Source organism: Dendropsophus ebraccatus, chromosome 7 (assembly GCF_027789765.1).
Source record: "Dendropsophus ebraccatus isolate aDenEbr1 chromosome 7, aDenEbr1.pat, whole genome shotgun sequence".
Classification (NCBI taxonomy): domain Eukaryota; kingdom Metazoa; phylum Chordata; class Amphibia; order Anura; family Hylidae; genus Dendropsophus; species Dendropsophus ebraccatus.
In genome coordinates, this window is record NC_091460.1 from 102,288,480 (window position 1) to 102,305,872 (window position 17,393).

The 17,393-nt window shown below is 43.4% G+C and overlaps 1 pseudogene; it reads right to left on the reverse strand.

Moving 5' to 3' along the window:
- Nucleotides 1–10,206: 10,206 nt before the first annotated feature.
- Nucleotides 10,207–17,393, reverse strand: part of LOC138797625 (tyrosine-protein phosphatase non-receptor type 9-like) — a 34,337-nt pseudogene continuing 27,150 nt past the window's right edge.

A 17,393-nucleotide genomic window follows, 5' to 3' on the forward strand; every position in this document is an offset into this window, starting at 1 on the left:
TAACATGTATGATGGAATTCCAAATATATTATTTATGAAGATAGAAATAGGTGAAATCGTAAAAAAGAATGCAATATGGTAACGTTTGGGGGGTTCCTGTGTCTACGTAATACACTATATGGTAACAGCGACATGATACTATTATTCTATAGGTCAGCCCGAACACAACCATATGCAGGTTACACAGATTCTCTAATGTTATATATGTATTTTTTTTATGAAATCCTTTTTTTTAGCAATTAAATATTAATAAAATGGGCCTATTGTGACGCTTATAAAGGTTTTATTTTTTCACCTACGAAGCTGTATGGGGTGTCATTTTTTCCGCCATGATCTCTAGTTTTTATTAATACTATATTTGTGAAGATTGGACGTTTTGATCACTTTTTATTGATTTTTTTTAATGTATAATGTAACATAAAATCGGTAATCTGCGCACTTTTTTCCCTCTTTTCGCGTAGGCCGTTCACTGATCACAATGACGCTTGTTATATTTTAATAGATCGGACAATTACGCACGCTACGGTATATTATATGTTTATCTATTTATTTATTTTTATGTTTTATTTATATAATAGGATAGGGGGGTGATTTCAACTTTTATTGGGGGAGGGGCTTTGGGGTAGTGTAATAGTGTTTTGAACTTTTTTTTTTTTTTTTTACACATTTGAAGTCCCTTTGGGGGACTTTTACATCCAGTACTTGGATTTTTACACTGATCATTGCTATGCCATAGGCATAGCATTGATCAGTGTTATCGGCGCTCTGCTCATTGAGCCTGCCTGTGCAGGCTCAGTGTAGCAGATCGCCGATCGGACCGCACGGAGGCAGGTGAGAGACCTCCGGCGGTCTGTTTCAACGATCGGGACCCCCGCAGTCACACTGCGGGGGTCCCGATCGGTAAGTGACAGGGGACTCCCCCTGTCACTTACACTTAAACGCCGCGGTCGTTTAAGGGCGTTTAAGGGGTTAATGACACGCGGCAGCGCGATCGCTGCAGCGTGTCATTACCAGTGAGGTCCCGGCTGCTCACTGCAGCCGGCCCCCACCTCCTATGAAGCGCGCTCCACTCCGGAGCGCGCTTCATAGCGGGAGAAACACCCAGGACGTACAGTTACGTCATGGGTCGTCTGGGGACAGACTTCCATGACGTAACCCTACGTCCAGGGTCGTCTAGGGGTTAATAACTTGGGAATGCTTTTACCTATCCGGCTGATTCTGAGATTGTTTTCTCGTGACAAATTGTACTTTACATTTCTGGTAAATTGGAGTCGATACTTATAACGAATCTTTTTGAGAAAAATTGTGAAAAATAGCATTTTTCAAACTTTGAAACTTTTCTGATTGTACAGAAAATGGTTATGCCACATAAATTATACATTAAATATCATAAGCAAAATGTTGGCAGCATTTATTAAACTATCTTTCATTTTTTTAGACAATAAGCTTAAAACATTAGCAGCAATTTTTCAAATTTTCAGTAGAATTTAAAAATCTGATTTTTTTAGGGACCTGTTCAGGTTTAAAGTGTATTTGAGGGGCCTGTATGTTAGAAAGCCCCACAAAGCACCCCATTTCAGAAACTGCACCCCCAAAACTCTGCAAAAGCACATCCAGAAAGTTTTTTTAACCCTTTAGGTGAGTCACAGAAATAAAAAGTGTGAAAGAAATTTGAAAATTTTAATTTTCTGTGCAGAGATTTTCTTGTAATCCAATATTTCATAATTATAAACCTATTACCAGAGAAATGCACCCCAATAATTATTGCCCCGTTTCTGCAGTTTATAGAAATTTGGTCATTTTTGACTGTACCACTTCAGGTTGGCAGAGGCTCTGGGGTGCCAAAACATAAAAAACACCCCTAAAGGGACACCATTTAGAAAACTACACCCCTCGAGGAATGTAAAAAGGGGATGAACATCTGGTGAACATCTGGACCCCACAGGTGCTTCACAGATTTTCAGAACAATGTGGCGTGAAAAAGAAAAAATTTAATTTTTTACACTAAAACATTGTTCTAGCCTTCAACTTTTCATTTTTACAAGGGGATAAAAGAAAAGATTAAACCAAACGTGTAGCGCAGTTTCTCCCGAGTACGGAAATACCCCACATGTGGAGATAAAGTGCCAAGCGGGCGCAGGACGAGCCTCCAAAGGGAAGGAGCGCCAATTGGCTTTTGGAAGTTGAATTTCACTGGAATGGATTTCAAGGGTCATGTCGCATGTACAAAGCCCTTGTGCTAACAAAACAGTGTAAACCCCCCACAAGTGACCCCATTCTGAAAACTACACCCGTCAAGGAATCTAACAAGGGGTGCAGTGAGCAAATGGACCCCACTAGTGACAGGCACAAATGTGGAACAATGTAACATGAAAGTGAAGAAGTTCATTTTTTTCACTTTCACAACACAAATGTGCCCGTCATCAAGGGGTCCATATGCTCACTGAACCCCTTGTTAGATTCCTTGAGGGGTGTAGTTTCCAGAATCAGGTCACTTGTGGGGGGTTTCCAGTGTTTTGGCAGCACGAGGGCTTTGTAAATGCGACATGGCGTTCATCATCCATTCTAGCCAAATTCAGCTTCCAAAATCCAAATGGCGCTCCTTCCCTTCGGAGGCTTTCCCTGTGCCCATATGGTGCTTTATGTCCACATGTGGGGTATTTACGGACTCGGGGGAAATTCATCTACAAATTTTGTGTGTTTTTTTTCTCTTTTAACCCCTTGTGAACATAAACTCAAGGCTAGGCCAACATTATAATGTAAAAAATTTTATATTTCATTTTCACACCACATTGTTCCACATTTGTGCCTGTCACCAGTGGGGTCCATAGGCTCCCGTTGTTACATTCCCTGAGGGGTGTAGTTTCCATATTGGGGTCACTTGTGGGGGGGGGGGGTTTCAACTGTCTTGGCAACATGGCCCTTAAAATGCATTCCAGCCAAATCCAGCCTCCAAAAGCCAAATGGCGCTCCTTTCCTTTGGAGGCTTACCCTGCACCCGCATGGTGCTTTATGTCCACATATGGGATATTTCCGCACTCAGGGGAAATTGCTTTTCACATTTTGTGTAGGCTTTTTTTTTCTTCATCTTTTAACCCCTTGTGAAAATGAAAAAATCAAGACAAGGTCAATGATTTAGTGTAAAAATTAAACATTTTTTACACTAAATGTTGGTCTTGATTTTTTTCCATTTCCACAAGGGGTTTAAAAAGGAAAAGAATGCTAAACCTGTAGGGTAAAATACCCCACATGTGGACATACTGTGCTATATGGGCACAGGGCAGGCCACCAAAGGGACAGAGCGCCATTTAGAGGCTGGAATGGAGGATGGAGGCCATGTAGCATTTACAAAGCTCCTGTGCTGCCAGGACAGTAGAAACCCCCACAAGTGACCCCATTCTGGAAACTATACCCCTCAAGGAATCTAACAAGGGGTGCAGTGAGCATATGGACCCCACTGGTGACGGGCACATATGTAGAACATGTGGTGTAAATAAAAAAAACTATTTTTTTTATTTTCACGGCACAAATGTGCCCGTCACCAGGGGTCCATATCACCGCTGCCCCCTTGTTAGATTCCTTATGGGGTTTAGTTTCCAGAATGGGGTCACTTATGGGGGGTTTCTACTGTCCTGGCAGCACGAGGGTGTGTAATTGCATCATGGCAAGCCTCTAATGGGAATGGCGGCCATACCTATTTAGTTAGGGAAAAGGGCCAATTTTTTATTTTTTTGGGGGTATTATGCCAGTTATTAGTTTATAAGGTTAAAAATGAGTCCATCAAATTTAACCTCTGTTGATCCAGAGAAAGGCAAAAAACCCTCGTGAGGCAGACGACAGTAGCCTCATCACAGGGGAAAAATTCCTTCCCGACTCAAAAATGGCAATCAGAATAATCCCTGGATCAACGTGACCCCTGAAATAGGAGCAACGGAAAGAATTTTGAAAATTAAGAACCACAATGTTGTGTGGTACGCCTTAAAGCGATCCAGTATGCAGAGGCCGGGGGATCAGGACAGGTGTCACACTGGAAAATGGTGTCCTTCCTGATCCCAGTTACGCCACACTCTGCACTTCTTTTGGGGTCTCCTGTTTACCCGTGTGGGGGACGTCACCTGTAAAATGTTGCCAAGGTACGATACAGGGTCCTTCATATTCAGAAGCGCTGGGTCCGCTCCATGGCTGCTAAATATTAGGGCTCTATTACTGCTTCTGATATTTTCAGATCATGCCACAAGCTACAGTAGCTCGGGCAGCGAGGGACCAGAAGAGGGGGTGCTGGTATAAAAGTTATCCCCGTACAGGTGGTAACCTTTATCCAGCAGTGGGAAGATCAGTTTGCAAACGATCTTCCCACTAACTCCAAAGGGTAGGTGGGGGCATCTGATGGGTTGGATTTCGGTGTCCCTTCCAGTCTAAATCTGCCTTAGTGTACCCTGAGGCCCATGTGCAGTAGGAGCCCCCCAACATTTTTTCATTTCCGCTGCATCAACAGGGGTCCACGCCATGCAGCGGAAATTTGTTTGCGCCACCAACAAATTTAGGTCATCAGCGAAATAAGAGTTTGAAAAAGTCTATTTCCCTGACGCCTGTGGGGTTCATTTGGATTCCTGTTTGTGCTACAAAGCCAGGAATCTGGGGCTCATAATTTTGGGGGGTGGGGTGGAATGATGTGTCTGGGGGGCAGCCAGAGGCTCCCTCCTGGGACGCCTATGTGGATATTAAGGTGAGGGAAGGATCCCTCCATTCATCCTCACTGGCTGTTTCGGTGTTGAAGGCAATAATAACGTATACCTCCCCCGCTGAAAACACCCTGTGGGCCATCTTTATACAAGGATTAATATATGGGGTATGTAAATGTGTAATGTAATGTAGTGTAGTGTTTTTTACGTTATTTTATTTATTTATTTTTAACATTAAGGGGAAAAAAAAAAAACTTATGCCAAGAAATGAGTTGCTGATAAATGCTGCACCTACCTAGCAACACTTTTTTTTTTAACACTTTAATCGCCGTGATGAGCCAGGTGGTACTGGCCAGCTCATCACGGCGATTGTGGGGGTTGGCACCAGCGCCATCTTTTCACTGGACACTAATGGCGATTGGTGCTGTCTCGGACAGCACCAATTGCTATTACTTTCCGGGTCACCGATAACCTGGAAAGATGTTTTCTGCTGCTATTAACCCCCCCCCCCCCCCCCTCTGTGCCGACAAGCTATGATGGCCTGATGGCCTGCTATACATTATAGCAGACTATCTTCCATCATTAAGGAGTTAATGTACAGTACAGTGCCATTTGGGGCTGTGGAGTCGGTAAACTGAGACTCCTATTTTTGAATTATATCAGGACCAACTCAAAATTCAGCTCCTTCATAAATGGCCAGTCAGACACCAGGGGACTTTGCCCAACTAGTTTAAAGTAAATCAGCAGCTTCTGTGTAATGTCTTACATGATCCTGGGGTGACTTCTGAGGCAATGATATAAAGCTGATTCCCCTGTAAATGCAGTGGATGCAGATAGTCTCCAGTCACCATGTCCTGAACAATTTAGAACTAGACTAGATGGACCAGGTGGTCCTTTTCTGCTGACAATCTTCTGTTTCTAACATTCACCATACACAAAGAAACACTGCTAACAATGCCAGATCCTTGTGATATAGAGGGGTCAGCTATAGGCCCAGATTTATCAGCTCTCTTTCAGTGTCTGCGCTCCTGAATAATTGCAGCCCCACAGTAACTACCTGCTCAGCCAGTCAGTGACTGCAGCTGTGTCCTGCCTCACTCACGGATTGGCTGAGCGGGCATTTCTGAGTGAGGCCATGAAATCATAGGATTGGGAGCACATTGCACTGTGGGGGCATGGGGATGGGTAAATAGGACTTCTTTATTATGATCCCAAGCACTTCTCCCCCCTGGATTTTTCACTGATGCCCAGAGTATCCCTTTAATGTCTGCCTAACACACACACACACACACACACAGTCTGCTGCTTCCATTGCGCGTATACACACACACACACACACACACACACACACACACACACACAAAGCCAGCCTGCTGCAGCCATAGCCCACTGAAGCAAACACAAAAAAAACCACACCACACTGAGAACAAAGGCTACTGCTATACTACTTATGGCTTCTCCTACATCTCTATATTACACAGGATATCTTGATATTATACTGCTGCTCATATGCTATTGTCCAGGAAGACAACAGCACAGATCTCCCAGATTTGGGCTCTTCAAGCTCATAAACAAACTGCCAAATAGAGACCAGATCACTAATATATGGAGGAAACTAAATGAATGTGAGAAAGGGTTTTTCTAGTTGTTATAAATAAAGGGCTTAGATTGATAGAACATCAACTATATTAATGAGGAACATTAATAAAATCCATATGAAAACTCAGTTATAAAAATTTATAACTGGAGTTGTTACATTTTTTTCAGACTCACCTCCAGCCAAAACTGAGTCTGACTCCACAGCCCTGGTGCCAATATCCCTCTAATGCATTCAATTAAAACTTACTTGACCAATTTAGGTTGTTCCCTGTTATGGTACTTTTACACGGAGCGATAATTTGCACGATTAACGATTTTGAATGAACGATGTTTCTTTTATAACGAACAGCGTTTAGACGGAACGATACATCGTACGGAAAATTCGCTATGCGATCGTTTAAGCCTCACACATAGGTGAAATCGTTGAAAGACTGTTTACACTGAACGGCCTGCGAATTTTTGGTGAACGATCAACGATGATTTGAGAACATGTTGAAAGATCAAAATGAACGATTAATTGCTCGTCGTTTGATTGTTCACTGCGTTTACACGTACGATTATCGTTCAAATTCAACCATTATCGTGCAAAAACAAACGATCAATCGTTCCGTGTAAAAGGACCATTGGTGACTAAACATCAACAGTGCATTCTCAGGGTATTACTGTTAGCACACATTTTCATTCTTTATGGAGCCGTCGGAAAGAGCTGAGTACTAGTGCTGTACTGTCTGGCTGCTCCATAGAAAATGAATAAAGCCGACCCGCGGCTCTATTAAAAACAAAGGAGCTGGGTGTCAGTCTGGAGATTGGGGGGCACAGAGGTCAGACTCCCCGTGATCTTACTTGTCCCCTTTCCCGTGTATAGGGGACAAGTAACATTTAATTGGAAAACCCTTTATATGAGCAGATAGAAACACCAGAGACTGTCGCTTTCTTTGCAGGTGATGCTGCCACCTGCTGGCTGTATTTAAATATCTAGCACATATAGTTCAGCTGGACTGCAAAGAATAGGTTTGTAAAACCCTGTTAACACAGGTTTACAGGTTCTCCCTACTGGAACATTTGACATTACTGTTGTCTCTTAGAAGGCAGGGATAAAAACCACCAAAAAATCTCAGCATTCAGAAGGCAAAAACAGGTAGCAGAATCCAGCAAGAGACTGATTATGTTAGTACCAAGTTAAAGGGGTAGTGCGTTGTTTAACACTTATTCACAAAGTTGTATAAGTGAATGGCCCCCTTCCCCATGTCCCCCCCCACCCCAGAAGTGTGGTGCAGTATACTTAATTGCTGTTGACCCCGGCCACCATCTTGGGTCGACCAAGTCATCTTCGGGAGACTGGGCGGACTGCTCCAATCACAGCTAAGCAGCTAATGACGCGGCAGAGGGGGGGCCGGCCTCCCGAAGATGAGGTCGTCGACCCAAGATGGCGGCTGGGGTCGACAGCAATTGAGTAAGTATACTGCACCACACTTCTGGGGTGGGGGGAACACGGGGAAGGGGGCCATTTACTTAAATAACACACATTACAAAGTTGTATAACTTTGTAGTGTGTTACTTAGTGAATAAATGTTAAACGCCGCACTACCCCTTTAACCCAAGCATACAACGCCAGGAATGGCAATTCCATAATCGGGTGTCCCTTAGAGATTAGTGAATCGCTCATCTAAATGAATCGAAGTTCTTTGTTTGATCTGCGCTCATCACTCATCAAGCCACTGACCTTTCATCGCTGCTCCGTTCCCTGCCGCTCAACTCCGGGCGCTGGGGAAAAGCTGGATCCAATCCTGGAAAACTTAATTTCACTTCATTTAGATCTCTAGTGTCCCTGATACATTTTCAAATGAGGCCTAACTGTATGGGGTGTGTGTCTGGTGGCAGAAGCTGGGTGCAACATATGATGCACTTGAATGCCATATCTGAGGGGGGAAAAAAAAGTCCCATTAAGTTCTAGAAAATCCCTGTGGGTGTTGGGGTCAAATTACCACCATACCCTAAAAGAATTCCTTCACTATATTGATTCTATAGGGTCATTGCAAATGCACATGGCACCCCAAAACTCATTCCAGAAAATCTGTGATGAAAATAAGGCTTATCCCATTCTGAGCTCTGCTATTCTAATCCAATAGGAGTCACACACATTATGGTCTCATGCGTGTTCATAGCCATGGAGATCTGAATTTCCGCCGGCAAAGTGGAATTCACCACTGATTCGGCAGTGGCCGTGATGACAGGAACACTTTAGGTCCTGCATCCCTGGCTAAGCCTTACTACCTCAGCTCCTACCAGCTAAAAAGATCAACAGGAAATTGTTAACATAAGCCTTCTGTATCACAGAGGATCTGTGAGTGTATCAGTTTGTGCTAAATATCTGGGGGTTCAGGCCCGCAAGTTTACAAGAGCTCACTCAACCAGGGCCATAACTGGCTCTTGGGTAGAGCATTGCTCTGTTACTCTAGAACAAATATGCCAGTGAGCTACTTAGTCCACCCCTTTAACTATTTTCAAACATTATAGACTGGACTCTGTTGGCAAGGCGTACTGCATTTGCCACCTCTATAATGAAGTCAGTTTTACAAGACGGCTCTCCTAATGGGGGTTCTACTTGTTAATTCCCCATACGGTGGTGCTGCTAAAGGGATGTCAGGGAAGTTAACTAGGGGTGTTTTCATCAGTTTATTATTTAATTCATTGGTTGTGCTGCTAGTGGGACTAAGGAAAAACACTTAACACACAATATGTTGACTTACACTGCACTCAGAATATTCTGGTCAATGACCAGTCTCTCTTCAGGGAAAGGAAATCCTTTTTAAAGCGACTCTGTACCCACAATCTGACCCCCCCAAACCACTTGTACCTTCGGATAGCTGCTTTTAATCCAAGATCTGTCCTTGGGTCAGTTTGGCAGGTGATGCAGTTATTGTCCTAAAAAGCAACTTTTAAACTTGCAGCCCGTGCCAAACGGGAGTATCTATGCCCTAACTTTGCACCACCCCTCCGTCCCTCCTCCCCAACCTCTTCATCATTAGGAATGCTCCAGGCAGATTGTCTCCTATTCATCAGCTGTGTGAATACTGAACATGGGCTAGATCGTTAAGCACCTGTGCAGTGTTCAGCATGAAGAAAATGTTCCAGTGGCATTCCTAATGATGAAGAGGGTGGAGGGGTGGTGCAAAGTTAGGGCAGAGATACTCCCGTTTGGCACGGGCTGCAAGTTTAAAAGTTGCTTTTTAGGACAATAACTGCATCACCGGCCAAACGGACCCCATGACAGATCTTGGATTAAAAGCAGCTATCCGAAGGTACAAGTGGTTTGGGGGGGTCAGATTGTGGGTACAGAGTCGCTTTAAACCAGTTGAGGGTAGACTAGCATAGAATGATGAAGAGTGAGAAATACCTTACCTCTAACCTTATATTAGCTAGTCCTCACCACCTAGGACCACTTGGGGTGAATTTCTACTTCAAGATCCACACCTAGTCCTATCCTGACTTCTAGGGCTTCAGGCTGGATCGAACTACTCTGGTAAAGCAACCAGTGAAATAGGAATTAACCAGCAAAGATGCTCAGGACTAGCACCTACACCTCAAGAGAAAGGCTATGGAACAGTAGAGATGGTCCAAGACAACGTCACGGGCCTGCAACGTCATGGCTCCAGGACCTGGAAGTAGCCAATCAGCAGGATAGCGGCGGTGGCGCTGGAGCCAAGGAGGTATGTGTGCCTTATTGTTTTAAAACAACCCGTACCCGGGCATATGTATTAAAAAAAAAAAAAAAAAAAAAGTCCCTTGCCCAGAGTACCTTTACGTAATACTGCCATTGCCATTTTCATAATACCCACTGGTCACATATTTAAGGTAGCTCATCAGCCCATTATATTAAAACCACAATAAGGATGGGAGAAAAAGAAAGACGATAAAAACAATAAAGGCTAAAGAAATATTTAATCTGACATACAAGTTCATCCTAGTAGCTTTCCATGTATTTGCCAGCCTAGTACCAACATGTTCTGTACTTTTTAAATACGGCAAGGAAATAAATGCATTCTATTTTTTTTTGCAATCTCAAAGCATATATAAACATTTACAATGATTACGTAAGCTTATAAATACAGTAGCTGGGTTCATTTTTCTATGCAGCCACCGTGATGTAGTCGGTCGTACCAAACTGGAGGAGAAAAGTAATACTGTTAAAGTACAAAATAATTAAATTAATTGGAGAAAACATGTTATTGGTATTAAAATAATATAACTGTTAAAGAAATCTGTTCTCAAGTACATGGAAAGGACAGCGAAAAGAAAAAAAAGAAACCATTCCTTTCCCCCCCTAATAAACATGGAAATTAGAAAGAGGCCCCTGAGAATATAAATGCAGGCATTTGTCTTATTTAATTTGGATAAATTATGACTTTTGTGCTACACATAATACATTAAAAAGGCACATCAATGCAGGCAGTGTAATATTGTACGCAAAACCCTACACTACATGTAGTGTCTGGCAAAAAGGAAAAAAAAAAAAAAAGCTTTTTCATAACCATCATTTTTTAGCATCCCAAAGGAAACACAAACAAACCAAACACAGCTTAAGGCCTTTGTCTTAACCCTTCCACTGCTGAAAGAATTAAGGGAAATGAGTAAAGAGTTTGCATAACGCTTCTAACCAGTAATTTGCGATTTGTCTTGACAACTTTCAGTTCTTCAATGTGGATTTATCCAATGGCAAAACTTGTATTCTGTTTAGAGTTTAGCTATATACAACAATGCCAAAGTGACCAGGTACGTGGACCACTACTTGGTGGCATTGGTTGAATGTTACAGACTCGTTCGAGGACGCGTTACAATGTACATAAAATCATATAAAGGACTAAAGAAATCTACAAGATACTACACACTTTACAAAGGGATCTGTGACACATTGTAGATAGTTCTTTCAGAGCAGAACAGCAAAGGAAAAAAAATAAAAAAGTACAGTTTAGTTCAAGTCTAGAAAATGATGTGCAAGTTACTCCGTTGCATTCATGCTACAATAAATTATGACACTTTCCAGTGCATTAATAGCTCAAACCAGCGGCGTACTGAAGGGACCTGCGCTTTACTGCATAGCAGCAAGAGGACAGAGCCTTCCAGCACCGCAGAGTTTAGAATGGACCAGCTATGGCCAACGACACGCCCACAAAACATGTTTTAGTACCATGGAGAGGGAACAATCACTCGCTATCTGTCTCAAATTCAGTGTCGGACCATTCCACAGGGGCAAGGAGGCTTTTTCTTTGTGCGTATTCAATAATTGCCATGTAACAAAAGTAATATTGATCCCACGTTTGAATACTGAAAGCGCGCTGAGTTCTCATTCTTTTCACGGTCTGTAGTACATCCACTGTGCCAATGTTTTCCAGCCTGGATAAACAAATATCCAAAGTACAAAAGGTACCTATTCATACGGGAGAGAAAGAACCAGGATAAGTCACAACAAACTCTTAGCTACTCCCTTCTACTAATATATATATATATATATATATATATATATATATATATATATTCACATACACATATATGTGTACACGGAGTGTAAACTGGCAGCCAAACAATAATGACATTGAAAAGGGGGAAAAATGGCAGGACTATTTTGTCACACCTTTTACACCAATATGGTGCCATTAAAGACAAAGACTGGTACAAAAAAAAAAAAAAAAATCCCCCCCAAATATGATATTTTTGGTGTTTTATTACATATTTTATAGTAGATTAAAAAGAGCCATTAGGGTGCATTTACACAGAGATTTATCTGACAGATTTTTGAAGCCAAAGCCAGGAACGGATTGCAAAAGGGGAGAAATCTCAGTCATTCCTTTATGAGCTGTTCACTGGTTATAGTCTGTTCCTGGCTTTGGCTTTATAAATCTGTCTGTGTAAAAGCACCATTACAAAGTACAATTGTTCCTGCAAAAAACAAGCCCTTTAATGGCCAAGTAGGCGGAAAAAGTAAGGCCCCCTTCACACGTCCTGTACATTTTTCTGGATTTCTTATTAGGAGATTCAGATACATTTCCACACCCGTAGGGTGAAGGGCCTCAGTGTCGGAAAATAGGTCCAAAAAATATAGGACATGTCCCATATTTGTCCAGAATTCTGGCATTTGTGCGCCACAGAACCCTATGGGGGCATCCAGAATAACAGACAGCTCCAGACTGATATCCAGAAACACTCTGGAATTTATGGTTTTAGATACATTGCATAGCAGCTGGGGTCAGCACCAGCAACTTGGCAAGTGCCACTGGATGCCAATGCTGGCCTTTTAACTGTATGCGTTCCAAACCAGAAGTACATACAGGTAAATGCAGCGCTGTGATTCAACAGGCCAGGAGACTTTATTTTTCGCAAGAACAGTTGTTCCAATACACAGAAAAAAAATGCTAATCTGTTAATTGTATATATATATTTTTTGTTCATGTTCCATATTTGGACTTTGCTAAAAATACTACATGTAACTGGGTGGCATAGTATATAGTGCTGCATCAGTGTGTGTAATGTAGGCTGTCTACAGTAATAGTCACCTGTTCTTCCAATGCCTGCACTGCAGTGAATCACTATAGGTGGTCCTGCAGGATGTCCAGTCCACTCTGACCCCAATGCTTGCACAGCCATGGCTTGATGTTGCTTTACTTGGGCTCTGAAGTCCAACATAGCAGACGCAGACTTAGGCACGCCAAAATCAGGCCAACTCATGTATTGGTAATGAGCAACACTTCTGCTTTCATTGGTCTAGAAAAATAAAAAAAAGATACATTGTAGGGGGATAAAGAAAGAACAGCATATCACAATCTACTGTGTATCACACGCCACATAAAGCTTCTCGGTATTCCTTAGTTTGGTAAATACTGTGCTTTTTTAGGTAAATATAAATGCTCAGTGTGTGAGAGGTACAATGTAAAGGTATTAAATTGTACCTCTCACACACTGAGCATTCATATTTTTTTCATATACCACAAAACGTAAAATGCATAATTCTGAGATAACCGTCTAAACTAAATGACATGTAGACAGTAGTGCTGCATCCTAATAATACTGTCTGTGACCACAGGTTTAATTGAGTCTGAATTTCTTATTGGGTACCTGTTTATTGTAGAGATCCAGGTGGGTTAATTTGAAGTCTTGGAAGAGATCTATATGAATGTTTCTAATAATAAAGTGCCCAGAATCTTCACTTCTTCCAGCTTCTAGAGGCCAATATTGTCCACATTTTATACGACCTCTTTCTATTACCCTTAGGGGGGAAAAAAAAAATTTATAAGGCAAAACAATGCAACAAAGACTAAGTATGCAGCTCATAAAAGCAGGGCCGCTTTAACCAGAGGGCACATGGTGCACGTGCACCGGGCCCACTGGTTAAAGTGGCCCCCCGAGCAGGCCGGCCGTTGCTATGTGCGACCAGTGCGGTCGCACAGGGCTCCGGCCACCAGCCTGTCAGGGGGGAGCGCCATGGATGGGTAATCTACTTACCCCTCCATGGCACCTCCTGCAGGGCCCCGCCGTCCGCCACTGCCCCCTCCCGCTGCGGCACTTCAGCAGCAGCGATACTGACAGAGAGAGAGCCATTGGCTCCCTCCCTGTCAGTCACTCTTGTAGCCGCACTTCCTGCGGTCACAAGAGGCCGCACTCTCCCTCTAGCGCCCAACGTCACTGGAGCGTCGGCGCGAGGGTAAGGGGAGTGCAGCCCCTTGTGACTGCAGGAAGTGCGGCCACAAGAGGGAAGAGAAGAGGAACGCGTGGACCTAGGTGAGTAAAAGTGTTTGTTTTTTTCAATGTTATATGGGAGGGGGGAGCGCATACAGTATTGGGGAGCACAGGGGAGCTATATACTATGGGGGAGCACAGGGGAGCTATATACTATGGGGGAGCACAGGGGAGCTATATACTATGGGGGAGCACAGGGGAGCTATACACTATGGGGGAGCACAGGGGAGCTATATACTATTGTGGGAGAGCATAGGGGGGCTATATACTATTGTGGGAGAGCACAGGGGGGCTATATACTATGGGGGAGCACAGGGGAGCTATATACTATGGGGGAGCACAGGGGAGCTATATACTATGGGGGAGCACAGGGGAGCTATATACTATGGGGGAGCACAGGGGAGCTATATACTATGGGGGAGCACAGGGGAGCTATATACTATGGGGGAGCACAGGGGAGCTATATACTATGGGGGAGCACAGGGGAGCTATATACTATGGGGGAGCACAGGGGAGCTATATACTATGGGGGAGCACAGGGGAGCTATATACTATGGGGGAGCACAGGGGAGCTATATACTATGGGGGAGCACAGGGGTCTATATACTATTGGGGAGCTATATACTATTGGGGAGCACAGGGGTCTATATACTATTGGGGAGCACAGGGGGGCTATATACTATTGGGGAGAGCACAGGGGGGGCTATATACTATTGGGGGAGAGCACAGGGGGGCTATATACTATTGGGGGAGAGCACAGGGGGCTATATACTATTGTGGAAGAGCATAAGGGGGCTATATACTATTGTGGGAGAGCATAGGGGGGCTATATACTATTGGAGAGCACAGAGGGGCTATATACTATTGGGGAGAGCACAGGGGGGCTATATACTATTGTGGGAGAGCACAGGGGGGCTATATACTATTGTGGGAGAGCATAGGGGGGCTATATACTATTGTGGGAGAGCATAGGCGGGCTATATACTATTGGAGAGCACAGGCGGGCTATATACTATTGTGGGAGAGCACAGGGGGGCTATATACTATTGTGGGAGCACAGGGGGACTATATACTACTGGGGAGAGTGCACAGGGGGGGCTATATACTAATGGGGGAGAGCACAGGGGGGCTATATACTAATGGGGGAGAGCACAGGGGGGCTATATACTAATGGGGGAGAGCACAGGGGGGCTATATACTATTGTGGGAGAGCACAGGGGGGCTATATACTACTGGGGAGTGCACAGGGGGGGCTATATACCAATGGGGGAGCGCACAGGAGGGCTGTATATAACTGGAGGAGCACATGAGGGTCTATATACTACAGGGACACCTTCAAAACTATGGAGGCACAGAGGGGTGTAACTATGTAGGGGTACAGAGGGGTGTAACTACTGTATAGCGGGTACAAGGGACCTAACTACTGTATGTTTTGGAGCCTAAAATATTTGTCTGGCAGATTCTGGAGAGAAGATTCACAGCCAGGAGAAAACTTCAAGGTGGCCCAGGCTGGATGGAGAGAAAAAGAAAAGGTGACAGACTCTGATCGGAGAAGACGCCCCCGGTGAGTCACTGGATGTAACTGCACTCTTGTTATAGGGTTGTAGTGTTAGGGGTCATGATGTGGCGGTATTATGTAAATGGTATCATTGGTGATATCTTTCTGTTTTGTTTAGTGCAGTTTTTATGTAATATGTAATCACTGTATGGTGGAAATAGTGTTATAAGGTAACTACTGTATGTATTGGGGCTCTTGATACAGTGTGGGGGCAAATTCAGTACATTATACAATGTGCCGAAAGGGAAGGGGGGGGGCCCACTCTTGAGGGCTGTGCACTGGGACCACCAATGTATTAAAACGGCCCTGCATAAAAGGAATGTCTAAAATGTTTTTATTTATCAAAACCAGTCGCTGGTATGTGTATTGTACATTTTTAATTTTCCTTTCTATAACTGATCGGAACCAAAAGTTCGGCACCAATTAAACTCCCAAAAATACGTCCAAAAGAAACGTTGTGTGAACATAGCCTTTAAGTCAAACAAAAAGTGTGGTCCCTGCTCATAAAAACCTTACAATAAAAAAAAATATATTGTGAATATAGCTAGTGTTGGCCAGAGATGCTGAACTGTTTGGGTTTGGCACTTTTCTCTGAACTCAAACGCTCGGCATTTGACTCCTGGTGGCTGGAGAAGCTGCATGTCACCATAGGACTGCTAGGAAAACATGGATTCTGCCTATGGCTAAGTTCCCAAAATGTATAACTTCTGCCGTCATCATCCCACCAAAACACAGGCATATTATGCAAGCAACAACTGTTTTGGCAGGAAAATAACAGCTGTCCAAAAACAATGTGTGAACATGGCCAAAGGCTGTATCTATGTTTTCCTAGCAGTCCTAGGGCAGCATACAGTTTCTCCAGCCGCTGGGAGTCAAATGCTGAGCGTTCCAAGTTCAGAGAACAGTGCCAAACCTGAACACTAAACATAGCCTAAATGTGCATTTCAATAGAGTGTGATTGTGTATAATTCCCTCAGAATTGTAAAGTGCTGCGGAATATGTATGAATGTTAACAGTTTATTTTTTTTGTTTACTGAAGCAGACATGGAAAATTTTAAAATACAAAAGAAAAATACAAAAATATCATTTTCTGAAAATATGTTACTTAAAAAGACATGTCTACTATGAAAACTATCACAGAAGTTTACAAGCCTACACATCCTTTATATTTACCTTGTTGTCATAACAATTATTAAAACTCTTTGTTCCCACACCATACGCCAGAAATCATCAAAGGTTTTTGGCAAGGGACCTGTTAAGATAAAAACAATTCATGGTTACTGGAGTCCATAATTGTAAACAGATGGAAAGGAACAGAGATGAGCGGGACTCGAGTATGCTAGAGTTGGATCGTTCGGCATTTGACTAGCAGAAGCTGAAGAAGTTGGATGCAGACCTAAGGAGTCCAGGAAAAATATGGATACAGCCTATGGCCCATAGTTGTATCTATTTTTTCCAAGACTCCCTAGTGCTGCATTTAACTTCACCAGCCACCGCTATTTAAACGCCATACAATACAACTCGAGCATGGAACATTTTCAAAGTGACTAAAGCTCTGATTGGCTGAGCGGGACGTCCAGCCGTGAGCCCCCGAAGCAAACCGGAGTGTGGAGCAGGTAATGTATGCTCCGGCCGGCAAGGGGGTTATGGAAGCTGTCAGTTGCGTGTCAATCCCGCTTAGAGTATGTAATCTCATTAAAAATGACAAGGAAGGATCCGCAGCGAATCCACAGCATAAAATCCACTGCGGATCCGTTACATGAAACTGGCCTAAGTGTGTAAGGTTTACCTTTCTCTGCTGCAATGATTCTTTGCTAGCTACA